This window comes from Drosophila albomicans, chromosome 3 (genome assembly GCF_009650485.2).
Source record: "Drosophila albomicans strain 15112-1751.03 chromosome 3, ASM965048v2, whole genome shotgun sequence".
Classification (NCBI taxonomy): Eukaryota; Metazoa; Arthropoda; class Insecta; order Diptera; family Drosophilidae; genus Drosophila; species Drosophila albomicans.
In genome coordinates this window covers 26,132,691-26,147,467 of record NC_047629.2, presented here as the reverse complement: position 1 = coordinate 26,147,467, position 14,777 = coordinate 26,132,691, and positions in this window count along the sequence as shown.

The following is a 14,777-nucleotide window of genomic DNA, read 5'->3' as shown; positions in this document are numbered from 1 at the left end:
AAGGGATAATTGTTTTGGCTCAGTGGAACTTATTTGCTCTACGCGTCGGGTGTTTAATTTTGTGCAAATAGAGATCTGAAAAACATGCTCCCCATTTCAATCCATCCCTGTCTCTCATCCTCCCGCCATTCTCAATTCACTGTCTAAACAAATGTCGTGAACCCAACGCTCTCATATTTCACCAAAAAAAGGGGCGCATAAATTTATGCGGAATCTATTAGACAGTGTGGGTGGGAGGAGGAGGAGGAGAGAGGAGTAGAGTAACCCTTTTCAGCATCCACAGACGAGACGTCGTCTGTCTGGTTGGTGAATGGTGAATATAACTATACGACTACGACGAATACGAATGATGTTTGTTGGCCCCGTTTCTTCTTTTTTTTTTGTTTTATTATTTTATATTTTGGGTCGCAGTTGGAGTACGAATACGAATGGTTCAGGGCTATGGATTTCATTTCATTTATGTTTCATTTCCATTTGTAAGTGAAACTTAAATTAACTTTTCATATTTTACCAATTTTGATATTTGAATTTTAATGAATCTTCTTGCAAAATATGCTAAGATCCTGTCATCTCAGGATGATGATAGAGTAGAGAGCTTTCAAGCATTTCGCTTTCAGTCTTGATGAATATTGAGGTTGGGTTAACGAAGGTATTTAAGTAAAGGTTCTGAAGGTAGTGAATGGAAATTTTAAAGTCTTTCCCAATAGAACTCTAAATATAGAAATTTATATTTCTATCCTTTATAGAAAATGATTAAATTAGAAGTAGTCATTAATAAAGTATTTTAACAATAATTTTATCCAAATTTTTTTGTGGCTTTATGATATTAATCAAATTGTAATTTCAATGAAAAAATAGACAATTTAAAATCTCCTAAAAAATGTTTTCTTACTTACGTCGTATCCCAAATTTGTAATTATATTAATGCTTTCTATATAAAGTATTAAAAAACTTATTTAGTTTTTTTTTTAAGTTTCTTTAGTAGAAGTATAAAAATATTAAATTCATAATTTTAAATACCTATTAATTTCTCAAATAATTTAATTATAATTAAGTCCTTTTATTTAAAATGTTTGTTATTTAGAAATCACAGAATATCAACTTTATTTACTTTATCAATAAAAAATCATTGAGACTTCTTTCTGTCAATAAATTTATTTTCTGGTATTTCCTTACAACAACTTCAAGAGATTTCATAGATAATGCATATGAGAAAATAACAAACTTCAGCACTACGATGACACATAAAATACTAAAATTTATGAAAGTACATTTCGGTTGATAAGTTGTTTATCAAAAAACTAAGGGTGTTCTTATTAGGAAATTGGCCGATGCTGTGTATCATAAATTTTTAATATATATCACCTTAGTCACCCTTCCGGGAAATCCACAAAACACACGCAGAGATTTGCACTTCCCCCTTGTACATGTGAAACTTGTGCAAAGGTCATGGCAGCAAACAAAGCTCGTATATTTGGCTGGTAATTGAAAAAGCGGCCCGAGAGCGTGTGTGTACAATTCAGTTTTTCCTTCTTTCTTTCCTTTTTTTTTTTTTTTTGGCACACACGCCCACCTCTTGGCAGTGGTTTGTGTCAAGCTCTGGCTAAAGCCCAGAGCAGAGTTAGAACTCCAGTGGATTTCATCTCACCTCGTGGGCGCCACTCGTCGACGTCGTCACAGTACGAGGCGAGGCGAGGCGACGCCAAACAACATTTCAATTGTTGTATAATGATGTACACAGTGCGGCCAGTGTTGTAGAAGGGATAATAAAAAATTGTTATTGTTGTGGAGCAACAGCAACAGCAACAGCAACAAGAACAAATAAGAAGAACAAGAGAAGTCGAGCGCAATAGCTAAGGCTACACATGTTGTGGATACAATGGTGGGACACTCGTAAATAAATCGTGTCAGTGGGTAACAAAAATTCATTCATTTCATATTTTGCTTTATTTTATCCCAACTTGTTCCCTCTCTTCTCTCCACACACACACACACACACACGCACACACTCTGGCAAGCCACATTTACTGTTATTTTTGTACGCGTGTAAAATATTTTTGGGGGAAAAAAATAATAAGAAGTTGATCAGATTTTCTGCAAATTGTTGTTATACCCTACGAATTATGACTTTCAAGATAGAGCTGCTTTAATTTTAGATTGTGCATTGATATATATCATAACTTTTATAGGATTTGTTAATTTGTATTTAAAATATTGTTAATTATAAGATAAAACTTCTAAAAACTGTCAAAATAAATAATTTTTCATTGAAAATATTGTTTTTCAATGTTAGTTTGGAAAGATTTTACAATTAAAACAAATTGCTGGCTAAATTTATTTTTTGTTACCTGTGAAATATATTTTTAATGCAACGCTGATCCCTAAATTAAATGTTTTTAAATAAATAAACGACAAACAAATAAAACACTTAGTTGAATTGAAAAAGCTTTTTTATTATGTCTCTTTTTATTATGTCTTCGCAGTTAATTAAAAATTGTTTACGGAAGACTGTCTTATGAAGACACCAAAGCCATAGACTGCGATAGTTTCCTCATGCTGACTTTTACACTCTGCTCTCAACATTTCAAAGTTCTAACTTGTTTTGCAAGGGTATCAAATACTACTGACTTCTCACATGCTCCCCTCCCTCTCTCCTCTTCTCCCTCACACTCGCGTCCACTGTCTATTGGCGTATGTGTGTTGGTTTTGTATTTTTATATCTGAGCGTCGAAAACATAAAAGTCAGAGCTAAAGGGCACAGACAGCAAGCAGCCGTTGCTCGTGTTGTTGCGCTGCACAGTGTCACGCAGATGAGCAACAAAAATGCAACATCAATTAGCTGACAAAGGGCGAAATGGCGAAAAACGAATGCAACAAATTAACAGGCAGGTACAGTCAACAGTCGAGCCTAAAAGTATGCAATGTTTGTGCAGCACTTTTTTCGGTGTTTATTTATTTATTTAACCAGTGTGCGTCATATATTTTGGTGGTCGGTCGTATTTTTTGATAAATGGTCTACTCTTTTATCATCTTGCTCCTGAGCTTCGCTTCGCTTCGCTTTCGCGGCGGCTGCTTTTGCGTTTCGTTTCGTTCCATGCCATATCGTTCCCGTTCCATTTCGCGCCCGTTCGTCGTTTGCCTCGCGAGTGGAAAGATAAAATACGTTTTTCATTTGGCCGCCTGGTTACAGTTTTGCTGCTGCAGTTGCTACGTTTCTTATATTGCTCTTGTTGTTGTTCTTGTTGTTCTTGTTGTTTTGGCAGTTTTTTCTTATTTTTTTTCGTCTGATGCTGTTGAATTTTTTGTTTTAGCCTGGCAATGTTTTTGTTTTCCTGCTGTTTCTATATATATTTTGTATATTTTGTTTTTCATTTTTTGCAAGATTGTTTTGTTTTATGCAGCCAAGCGCAAAAAAATATTATTTTCGGTATTTTGTGATTGCCTCCGCTCGCTGTTGCTGTTGCTCCACTTCTTTATGTTATTGTTGTTGTTGTTCTAGTAGTGGTGGCTTGGCAGACACAAATCCCACCTAGACATTGAACATGCTCCGGTCTCCAAATCTAACTCCATCTTCATTTCTTCAGGTTTATTCACATTTCTAGCTTATGGCTTGTTTTACTACTTAGTTAATCAGCTAATTTAAAGTTGTTGCCAAGCCAAGAAGTGCAGTGGAAAGTGGAGTCAGTTGTATGTGTGTGTAGCTTAAAGCGTGATAGGGAAAAGGAGGGAGAAAGAGAGAGCGCGTGAGTACTCGGTGAATATTTGGTGGCTTCTGTGTTGCATTTTCGAGTGTAAATTAATTGTGTGTGTGCGGCAAAGTTGTGGTAAATTAGTTTGTTTACATTTGAAATGCATTATTAAGGTATCTTAACGCAGTTGAGCAGTTAGAGCTGTTAAAATTTAAACCTGATGTGCTGTCAATTCTATTTGCGGCCATTAAATAATATGGTCCTGTGATTTATAAAGAGAATGTTATATGACATCTAGAGATTAAAGTCTTTGAAACATAAACTTCGTTTAACAAATATTAGGCAATCCAAAGTATTTAAGGAAGACAAATTATGTTTCATTGCTTATTTTATTTGCTGCCTTATAAATTTATAGAATACTGAAAAACCAAAAAAAAAGAATTGTTTACATATCATAATTTTCTAAAAAATTGGTTGATAGTAAATATATTTTAAATTTTGCCGAACTATTTATTATACATATATCAAATAACTTTAAGTTAAGCATAATAAGCATCTATAGTTTTCCAAAAATAAAATTTGCTCTTGAAAGAAGAAATATACATAAAAAATATACTACAATGAAATTGTGTTTTAATGTTTTCGTTGCTACTCCTATTTTAATATTCTATGTTCTTACTAACAGATTTATAGTTTTTTTTTTTGCGACCTATTTCATAATTGTAGATAGAAACGCAGACAAATCCAATTATTTATAGTACTCGTATCCTTCATTATTAAGCAAGGAAAGTTGTAAAAAAGTGTCTAGGCAATTTTCATAAATAAGCATTAAAAAGAAGCCAAGTTTTATTATTAAATGTTGGGCTGGAAAGACAAAAGTGGAAGGCACGTGCCTTGCACACACACACACAAACACACACACATACAAACATGGCTGACACACACACACAGTAATATTAACACACTCATTCACACACTTGAAAAGTTTTGTGGGTATTGGAAATGGCCGAAGGCAGTCGAAACAAAAGCCACAAAATAATGTGCCATGAAATGGGAATTGTTGCAGCCACCGAAAACTCCAACTCGATATTCTTTTCGTTCTTTCGCTCTGTTTAAAGGAGTCGCCAAGCAGCATGGCCACGATTCAGTGCATCGCTGCCTTGCCGCTTGGCGTGGCAGCTGCACATTGGTGAATTTTCTGCAGCGTAACTTTGGAGACGCCTCCGTTCCGCCTGCCGCCTGTCACTCTCACTTTGGACTTGACTTTGCTAGAATTTTTCAATTACACTACTTCAGGCTTCAGGTCTGAGGAGGCAAACAGAACAACAGTAACAGCAACGCGTTGCAAAGTGGCCTCCCCGCTGTGGTGGGCTTGTTGCAAGCGGTTTAAATCTTAAAAAATACTTTAGCTGCTTCGTTGGAGATGCTGCTGCAACATGCATTCAGCATACTCACAGTTGCACGTTGGCAATCGTTGGATGCGTTGCGTGTTTTGTGCCAGGAATTTGGTTTCGCATTCGTTTGGATAATGGCAAAAGCGGCAGACGACAGTTCCCCCTTCCACCTCTCCCTCTCTCTAACTGTCTATGCAGCAAAATTGTGTTGCGACAGGCTATAAAGTCAGGTGGGAGGCAGAAAGCAAGGTGTCTAGCTGCGTGGCAGGTGGCAACGGCGCGTGCTGTTGCCCTGGTGATTTTCATGTTACAAAGTCGCCACATCGTCTATCGTCTGTCGTCTGTTTTGTGCAAAAGAGTTTTTTTTTTTGGTTTTTGTTGTTTTTTTGTTTTTGTATTTCATCCGCCTGGTTGGCAGTTTTGCGCATAGAAAGGAAAATTTCAGTTGGCTTTTTTGGCTGATTTCTAGGAGAGAGTGTGACGAAGTGTGTGCCACAGACGGTGGCACGTTGCTGTCGTGTTTAGAAATGGTTACAAAATGCGTAATTAGCGTTATGCAGCAGCATTTGCACCATGAAATCTCTTTCTATGTGTGCGAGTTGCGCACAAGGATTCCACGTTGCGTTGAGTTGCGTGCTAATGGATGTCCTTATGGCATCGCATCACATCACAGATGAAGATACTGGGCATGAGAGTGAGATAAAGAAGTGTGGCTGCGTTAGTTGTTTGCCTGACACTTTTACAGTGATAAATGTTTGGGAATATTTGAGGAATCAAAGCAGAGACAGAGCAGCTAAAATTCAAGGTAACCACTTTGGAAAAGTTAAGTGGAAATTCGAGTTGGAATGGTAAGTAACAGACATGGATTTGAATATTAATTGCTTACCATTTAAAGATTAAACATTCGTGTGTTTGTTCGAATTATCTTTAATACAAATTTTTTCAAACAATACAGAAAAAAGAGACTCACTGAATTTGATTTAGATTTGGGTGCTCAAATTGTAGTAATATTTTAAATGCCCCTTTCAAAATTAAAAATGTTTGCATTTTATTAAGACTCTTACTTTTATACACAAGGAAAGTTATTTACTTATTTACTAAGCCCTCACAATTTATTATTTCATTATTCTATTTAAATTAACATTAACTTATTGCTACATCGCTGGTTGCAAGGGTTTTATTTGTTCAAATAGAGATCTATGAAAATTAATTTGAATCCTGTTTATAAATATTTATTTATAAATATAGAAAGAATAGAAAATAGAATTTTGCAAAATAGTTTTCAAGTACTCGATGTGTTTGACAACTTAATGAAATGTTTTTTTTTTTTGTTTTCATTTTCTAATTTCTTAATCTGTAAATAAATAGCCTATATAAAAAGAATACTAAATACTTAAAATTTAATTGTAATTAATATATTTATTTCCATTAATCTGAAACCGTAAAAACTATTTGTTTTGTTTTTTTATTCTGAATATAATTTGATTCTCCTTATTCCATTGCTTTACATATACTCAGCATTGTCAACACAAAGAATCTTAAAGCTTTGTTCAGTTTGCAAACTATTCAATCTTTTGAAAACAATGGTCCAAACTCTAAGTTCAAATATAAGCAAAGTTTATCAATAGTACAACGTTTTCCCTCTGACATTGTGTTAGGGAAAGAACAACCAAATGGAAACTCAAACTAAAACCCAAACTCAAACCCAATCACGAATCGAATCGAATCGAATTTTCTTTTAATCTGAACACTGACGAAAACTACTTTTATTATTTGCTCTTTTAGAGTGTATCATCTATGTCCAGTATTCTTGTAGTTTAGGGCTTCCTAATTGTTTTTCAAATCAAAAAGTTCACAAAAGCCCATAAAAAAGGGCAGCTCCAATATCTCTCATTGCAATGGCCGAAAAATACACACAAATGCTAAAATATGTCAGTTTTAGGTTTTACGCATTTTGTTTTTACACATTTTGCCCATTTCCATTGCTATTTGTCTCTCGCTCTGTCTCATTGTTACACTTTGTATTGCTATCGCTGCTGTCTCTATCCGTTGGATGGCCTTTAATTCGTTTCTGTTTTCTTGTTGCCTGTTCAGGAAACACAATGAACGTCAAAGTGGGGGCCTTGGCAATTTCCGTTGCGTTATCGAAAACGAATAAACAATAAAAGCGAGCAACTATGCGAAGAAAACCCTACACACAGACCATCAATCTAGAGATGTGCGTGAGTCGTGATCGTAAGTGTTAAGAAGGTGGCGACCACTTCACATTTTATTAACATTCTCACGTGAAGCACAATTTAGGAATTATGTAGGTACAAAAATAAACTAGATTGATATAGTGGTGTGGTATACGTTATTGCAGCATTTAGTTTATATGCCATAATTTGATATAATTGCAACATAAGAAGGCATAACAAAATTTTGCAATTCATGAAAAAAATAGTATATAAAAATAGTACAAACTTTCGCTTACATCTAAAAATATAAATAATAAAATCAGACTGATGACCTCAGTTGTTCTGATTGCTCTCTATATAGTTTAATTTAATATTGAATGCAATGAAAATAATAGAAAATATATTTCAGTTTTATAAATGTATATAAATGTTTATATTAAAAACTAAAGAAACTGAAATAAAATATTAAGTAATTTACTTAAATTTTAAAATCCCAATATTATTATTTACTAGTTATTATATGTATTTGTTGTTAATTTCTATTAAAGTAACATATCTAATTTAAAAAAAAAAATACAATTGAAGATATAAACTATTAGATAGAAATAATATATATATATAGAATGAATAGTATTCTATCTATTTAATTTATAGTGAAGGGTCTACAACTTTTATTTAAAGTCAATTGTAATAAAAATACTACATTTAATACTAAATATTAAATATTATACTAAATATCACACGTACTAAAGAAACATATTTGCAATATTGTGTATAATAATAATGAACTACATATTATTAGTTCAACTATTTGGAGATCATGAGGATCACCGTCACGAGTGCATCTCTAATCGTCGTGAATGTGTTTCGCTAGCATGCAAAGCAACTTGAGTTGACAGTCCGAAGGTCTGTTGTGCTTTATACACGAGACTACGAGACTGTCGTTTTGCAGTAGTCCCAATTTTTTTATTCGCCTCGTTTTTTATTCTTTCGTTTTTCATTTTTTGTATTTTTATTGCTTTTACTTTCAGCTTACGTGCGACTTAAAGTGCGAACTTGTAGAAAGGGTTAGGCAAAGGGCAAAGGGGCCACGTGCCGCCCAGCGGTGGCAAGGGAAGGGACTGAGGATTCGGACTGGCAGTGGGACAGTGGAACAGACATGGGACTGGGATGTCCTCAAATGACAGGCACCATGGCAAAACGAATAGTTTCAAGCGAAACTTTTTTCTCTTTTGGCATTTTTTTTTTGTTTTTTTTTTTTGTCGTCGTCGTTTCTGTGTTTATGTGCAAACTGGCGCCGGACTTTAGTGGCAGTGGCAGTTTTGTCTGGCGAGTCAGGGTAATAAAAATACGCAATACTGGGTAACGGAATTTCTTCCTAAATAGCAGAGGAGAAGGAGGAGGAGATGAAGGGCGTAGCTTGGAACTTGGACCACATCAGAATGCAATAAATGTTTGTAGTTATCAAAATGTTGCAGGGTTCAAAATGCGACACATGCGAAAGCGAATCCGAATCCGATTGCGAATGCGAACAGTTTTAATGTGACGCAATGTCAGCTCAGCTTTGGCGAGGGGGAAAAACTGAGGAAGAGGAAAACCAGCAGCAGCTAGTAGAAGAAGCTGAGCCGAGAGAGAACGTGCCAGTCAAAGGCACACGCTTAATTTGCTGATTGACATGCATAAATTTCCGGAAAAGCCGACGACACGCTGGCGACGATGATAATCATGTTGAATCATGTCGAAGCTTGCACAATAATGATGATGATGACGATGGTGGTGAAGAGTCGAGAGTCGAGCATCGAGCATCGAGCGTCGATTGCGAGTTGAGTTTTAATCAGCGGACTTTCGATTTCACATTGCGGTTACACCGCAACACACCGAACAGAGAGAGAGAGAGAAAGACCATTTGAACGGACATCCGCTTCGTTTGATTTCCGGCATGTGATTGAGTGCACAGTGTGATTGAAAGTGCGACCGTATTCCAACTGCTCATCAGGAGGCTGCTGCCGTTGCCGTTGCCGTTGCACGATGATGATGATGATTGCCAAGGGACATTCACAGGGCGTGCAGATCTCATCAGTTAGGCATTTCATCCATCCATCCATCCATCTCCCACTCTCTCTCTCTCTCTCTATCTCGCATGTGTTTTGGGGGCATTCATAAAGCGATTAGGGCGGAGCGTGTGGCGATTAATTTGCTGGCTCTCTTTTCGATATGCAGGCATGCATAAAAAACAGTATCGAATTACAGTTAGTTGCGTGTCAATTGCGTTCAACAAATTCTCGAAACTGGGGTGGCGATTACAACATTAGATTAAAATTGACAATTTCTATGGAAATATGTTGGTTGAAATTTGTAGAAATTTGCAAAGCAATCAAAACTACGCAAAGGGATAATCGAACGATTCAAATTGCATATAATTTGTACAATTTAATGGCCAGCATTAAACTCTCAATATTTATTGTATAATCTGATTAAAATCTTGAACATTAAAACACAGTTTGCAAATGCATGAAAATCCATTTGATATTGCAGAATTTCTTCTTCCAATAATGTTCAAGTTGCTTGTCTTTATATATTGAATGCCTTTTATTAAACAAGCTTTTAATTTCAAACAGTTTGTACATGAGTCTTAATTTATGCATGTATCTTGTTTAGTAATCTAGATTTGCTTTATTTATGTTTCTAATAGTTTTTGGCTCTGAATTAGTTAAATTCTTTTTGCTATATGTAAATATATTTATTGACTTGAATGCAAACAATGCAATGGAAAAACGAAATTTTTAAATAAAATGAAAAACCAGCAAGGGTTAACTAAAGCTTTAAAAGCTTGTGTTTATTCAAATATAGAATTTAAATTTTTTATACAAATTGCATAATTGCTTTAAATTAAATACTGTTAAAAGTACATTTTTCTATCACAGTTGTTGTACTTACAATAAATTGAATAAGTTAGGGATGTTTCAGTATGGCAATAGCAGCTAAATTTAATGGAAAATGTTTTGTATTTCTATTATTCGATATGAACTTTTTATGAATATATACTCAAAATATTACCTTACATATTCATTATGAGATGCTTAAAATAACAAATATTGCAAATTAATTATATTTATTTAGTCTTAATTTATATGATATTTTAAATTTACACCAACATTTAAATGAAATAAAATATTTATTGGACTTTTTATATCCCTTCGATCTTCCTGAAATAAAATAAATGTTTAACATGCATTCAGAAAACTGAAATTTATTTAATGCCATTATAATTTCATATTAATTTCTAATTAATCAATTAACTTATTTCATGTATACAATATAAAATATGCAGACTTAATTGCCCAGTAGAAAATGTATTCCGAAGTACTTTGTGTTGAAAATAATATTAATGTACGCATATGTCATTATAGACAACAAAATATTAGCAGCGCATTAACATTAACATTTACACTGTAAAAATTATGTAAGCTAACATTCATATAACAGTTTTATTTACGCTTCCGCCAAGATCTTTCCTGACGAACCACTTTGTTCGGCAGTTTGGTTGATTTTATTTATTAGAATAATACATTATTATTAATTTATAATGTTTATATTATTAAGACACTAATAGCTACAAATTTGTATGTAGTTAGACCGACAATTGAGCTGAGACTGCATATGGGTAATTCCATGTCGAAATTTGTCCCGTGCGAGACTTTTTACAGTGCACTGCAGTGAAAATAACATAAACTGAAACAATTTTAAAAATAAGTGAAAGTTATTCTTAAAGGTTTAGATAAGCACTATATTTAGAGCTAAGATTGATTTTAGGAACTTGATCTGTTTTCCGATAAAATATATAATTTCGTTCATTTTTTGGTTTTGCGTACGAATTGGTTAATTTTTGCAATTATCACAACAGAAAACAAAACAGAAAAAAAATTCCAAAACTATTCTTAGCTCTAATTAAAGTACTTATCTAGAGCTATAAAAATAATCTTTTCTTATTTTCAAAATTGTTTCAGTTTATGTTATTTTCAATGTAAAGAGTCTCGCACGGGACAATTTCCGTTTTGGAATTACCCATATACAGTTTATTCAAAGAATGATTGAACTTTTCTTTAGCCTTTCTAGCTGATTTTTCTTTATGATCACACACATGTAGTTTTTGCCAGCCTTTCATCACTGTTGCCTTTCAGCAGGTGCCATCAATGTGGAATCCTCTTTAGGCGCAAGTTCATACTTTATGGCTGTAGTCTTAAGGGCCTATCAACAGCTTGTGCTGTCGTAGTTACAGTTGGTAATTTTTAATTGCCATGGCAACGATAAGTCAGCGACTATCGCCAACTTAGCCAGCTCATAAAAAGTGGCAACAGCAGCGAGGCAGCGAGAGCAACGTCTCTATGGCTTCCGTTATGACTTCCATCCATGTCGCATTTGCTATGCCATCATTGGCAGCTAGCTAGCTGGCAAGTGGCATGTTAGGGTTTTCATTACCCAATCCTCTTCATTTCCCCCTCCTGAATATTCCCCCTCTTGTTGTCTTTCATGTCATAGAACTGATGTTCGCTCTTGCGCCGCACTTCATTTGAGACTTTGAACTGCAAATAGACAACGTGTTTTGGTGCTGGCATGGAATTGGGTTTTTGTATAGTTGTTGAAGAGGATGAAGGGCAAAGGGAAAGCGGGAGGAGGGAGTGTCGTCTGCTTTTCACTTTTCACATTTCCATCATCAACCTTTGCCGACTTTGCTTTCGTTTTTGCTGTATTTGCATATCAAATTAAAAGCGCCCGAGTAATTTTAGCGCTTTCATAGAGCAATAGAGATATAACACGACTATATGTATGTACATATGTACGATATATACAGATATATAGGGGAGCTTGCCTTTTGTGGGTGGCCATAGCGGAAACGGAAGTTTGCATAACTTCCCCGCCCCCGCACACACACACACACATAGAACATGGCGCGTTTTTCCGGCGCATTGTCTGATGAGCCACCCGCAGCTGTGAAATAAATAAAATACACGTTAGGATGGTAGCAGCATTTAAAAGCTATAATTAAAAAGCGACCAAACACCACGACGGCCCAGACAAACAGTCGGAACAGTCAGACCCACAGAGAACATAGAGCATAGAGTGGCCAGAATCAAAACCTAGACGGGGACTCCGCTTCGCTTTGCCAGCTGCACGAGCTGTAAAATATTCAAATGGCGCGACGACATACAAAATGGCGCATAGACGTGTAAAAACAGTTAGCCCCCAAATATATCCGTTTGCGTATGTGTGTGTGAGTGTCGAATTGAATTGTATTTGTCTGAGTCTCAGTCGCAGATTATACACGTGTCTGTGTGACGTCATCTCTCCCTCGCTCTCGCTCTCTCCCTCTTTCACTCTTCATCGCTTTCCCTTTGAATGCTTCTGCATTTTAAAGTACTCATCGTTACAGCATTTCAACCGCGTACAGCCGACAAATAGTTGCGATCATGTTATCGATAGTGCCAATTACTGTTCCTAATTAGATAGACGATAAATATTTAACAAATTGGAAAACAACTTGTTTCCAGCAATGATTAAAACTATTTTTAAAGTAAAGTAAAGTAGTAAAGTATTATAAATAGTGAATCAACATTTTTTAAATAATATAATAATAATATAAAATAAAAATGTTAACTCTAAGAATATAATTTAAAATTCATTACAGATAAAATTTCTATAAACATTTTTTAAAATATTTAAGTGTGGGAAAAGAAACAATAATTCAACAAGATATGATTATTATTTGAAGTCTGTTATACTTCTTAGTATTTAGTTCTAGAAAGTTGTTGAATTATTTTATAAATATTTATAACATTTTGCATTTTTACAGAATTTTAAAAATAATTTTTAACATACTATACTACTTTTCGTTATGTCTTTTGTATCACATAAGTATAAGAATAAGCAATACAAATATTTATCAATTACATTTGATAATTTTTACACTACGAAAAGAATTAAATACATTTTTTGCAACAGCTATGTCCAATTTTTTGTAAAAATAAATATTGCTTATATTTCTAAAATATTTTCAAAATTTGTGTCCCTTCAAATTATAAGAAATTATAGAAAGATTAGTAGTTTATAGTCAATCAATCAATCAGTTCCTAGAAAACCTATTAATTCGTATGTTGGAAGCATATTAGAGCTTATGAGTGCTTAGCAGTATTTTATCTCACTTTCTTCTCAATTAGGCTCTCCTCTAATCTCCGTTTCTCTCTCTCTCTTGGCACCTTTGCGCATTAACAACACTTCTCCATGGGCTTTGTGTGCAGATTACTTGGCGGTAAATCTTCAGTCTGTGCTGTCGAATTTCTGGTATGAGTAATTTCTGGTGCATTCGCATTGTGAGCTAAATCAAAGCTCGCTTGTCGCCTGGCTGTTTGGAAGGTTGAATGCCTCGCTGGTTGGCTGGTTGGTTGGTTGGTTGGTTGACTGGCTCAAAGGTTGGCAACATCCTGCGAGTTGGTGGCGTCGGCAGCGGAATGAGCTCTTTATTATTCAAGATTATCCTGCGGGTATTGAAGTGGCGTGCGCTATGTTCCGTGTGCGTATTCCCCACTTGCCACATGCCACTTGCCGCTTGCCACTCGCCACATGCCCCCGCCGCTTAATGCCAACATCGATGACATGTTTGTGTCGCCAGCATGTCTGCTACCAAAATCAAAATCAAGCTAAACTATAATAGAACGACCTACGTCTTTGGAAGTATATAGTAAACCCGCAGTTTTTGCGATGAGAAGACGCCGCTTTTATGTCGAGGATGTTGCAAAAGGAACCGCGTGTCTGTCTTGAGGTTTTCGCAACATAATTTGATTAGTTTTACGAGCGCAGGGAACGCGGGAGAAATTAGTCGAGCAGCCCGATTTTGAGCCCATCATCATCATAAATAATTTGAAGCTTGTCTACGAAAGTCAAAGCAACTAGCGAGATTTATTTACTGATTATAGCAGCACAATGATTTATGAACTGTCTGAACGAACGTTGACTGTCAGTGAAGCGTGTGATTAACCCTGACATGTTATGTCAATTTTCCAAATCATTTTCTCCCACCTCTCGCTCCATCACAATGCTCAGAAACTCAACTCAATCGTGGTGGGGATCGGGGGGCTGAAATCAAACAACGAGCCCGTAAAATCCTTTAAAAAAAAGAGAAAAAGAGAAAAACTTGCCAGAACAGCGTTCTTTCATTAGGCTAACAATGGCAACGTCGCTCTGATGGAATTAGTTTTATTTTGGAAGGGATCCCGTTTTTGGCCAGAGCTCGTGCAAACCATTTAAAACGCAGATTGTCATCCATTAAGAGATTAGAAAATTTTCAAGGGTGTTTTTTTTTCTCTACTGCTGCTGCTGCTGCTGCTGCTCCTCTTGTGTTTTGTTGGTTGGTCTTTGTCTCTGCGCTGCTTCAAATGGCATGAGTTTTGCAAACAGTCGCAACACACAAACAATCACACACATCCGCACACACGCAGACACTCGGACAAACGTTGGTCGTA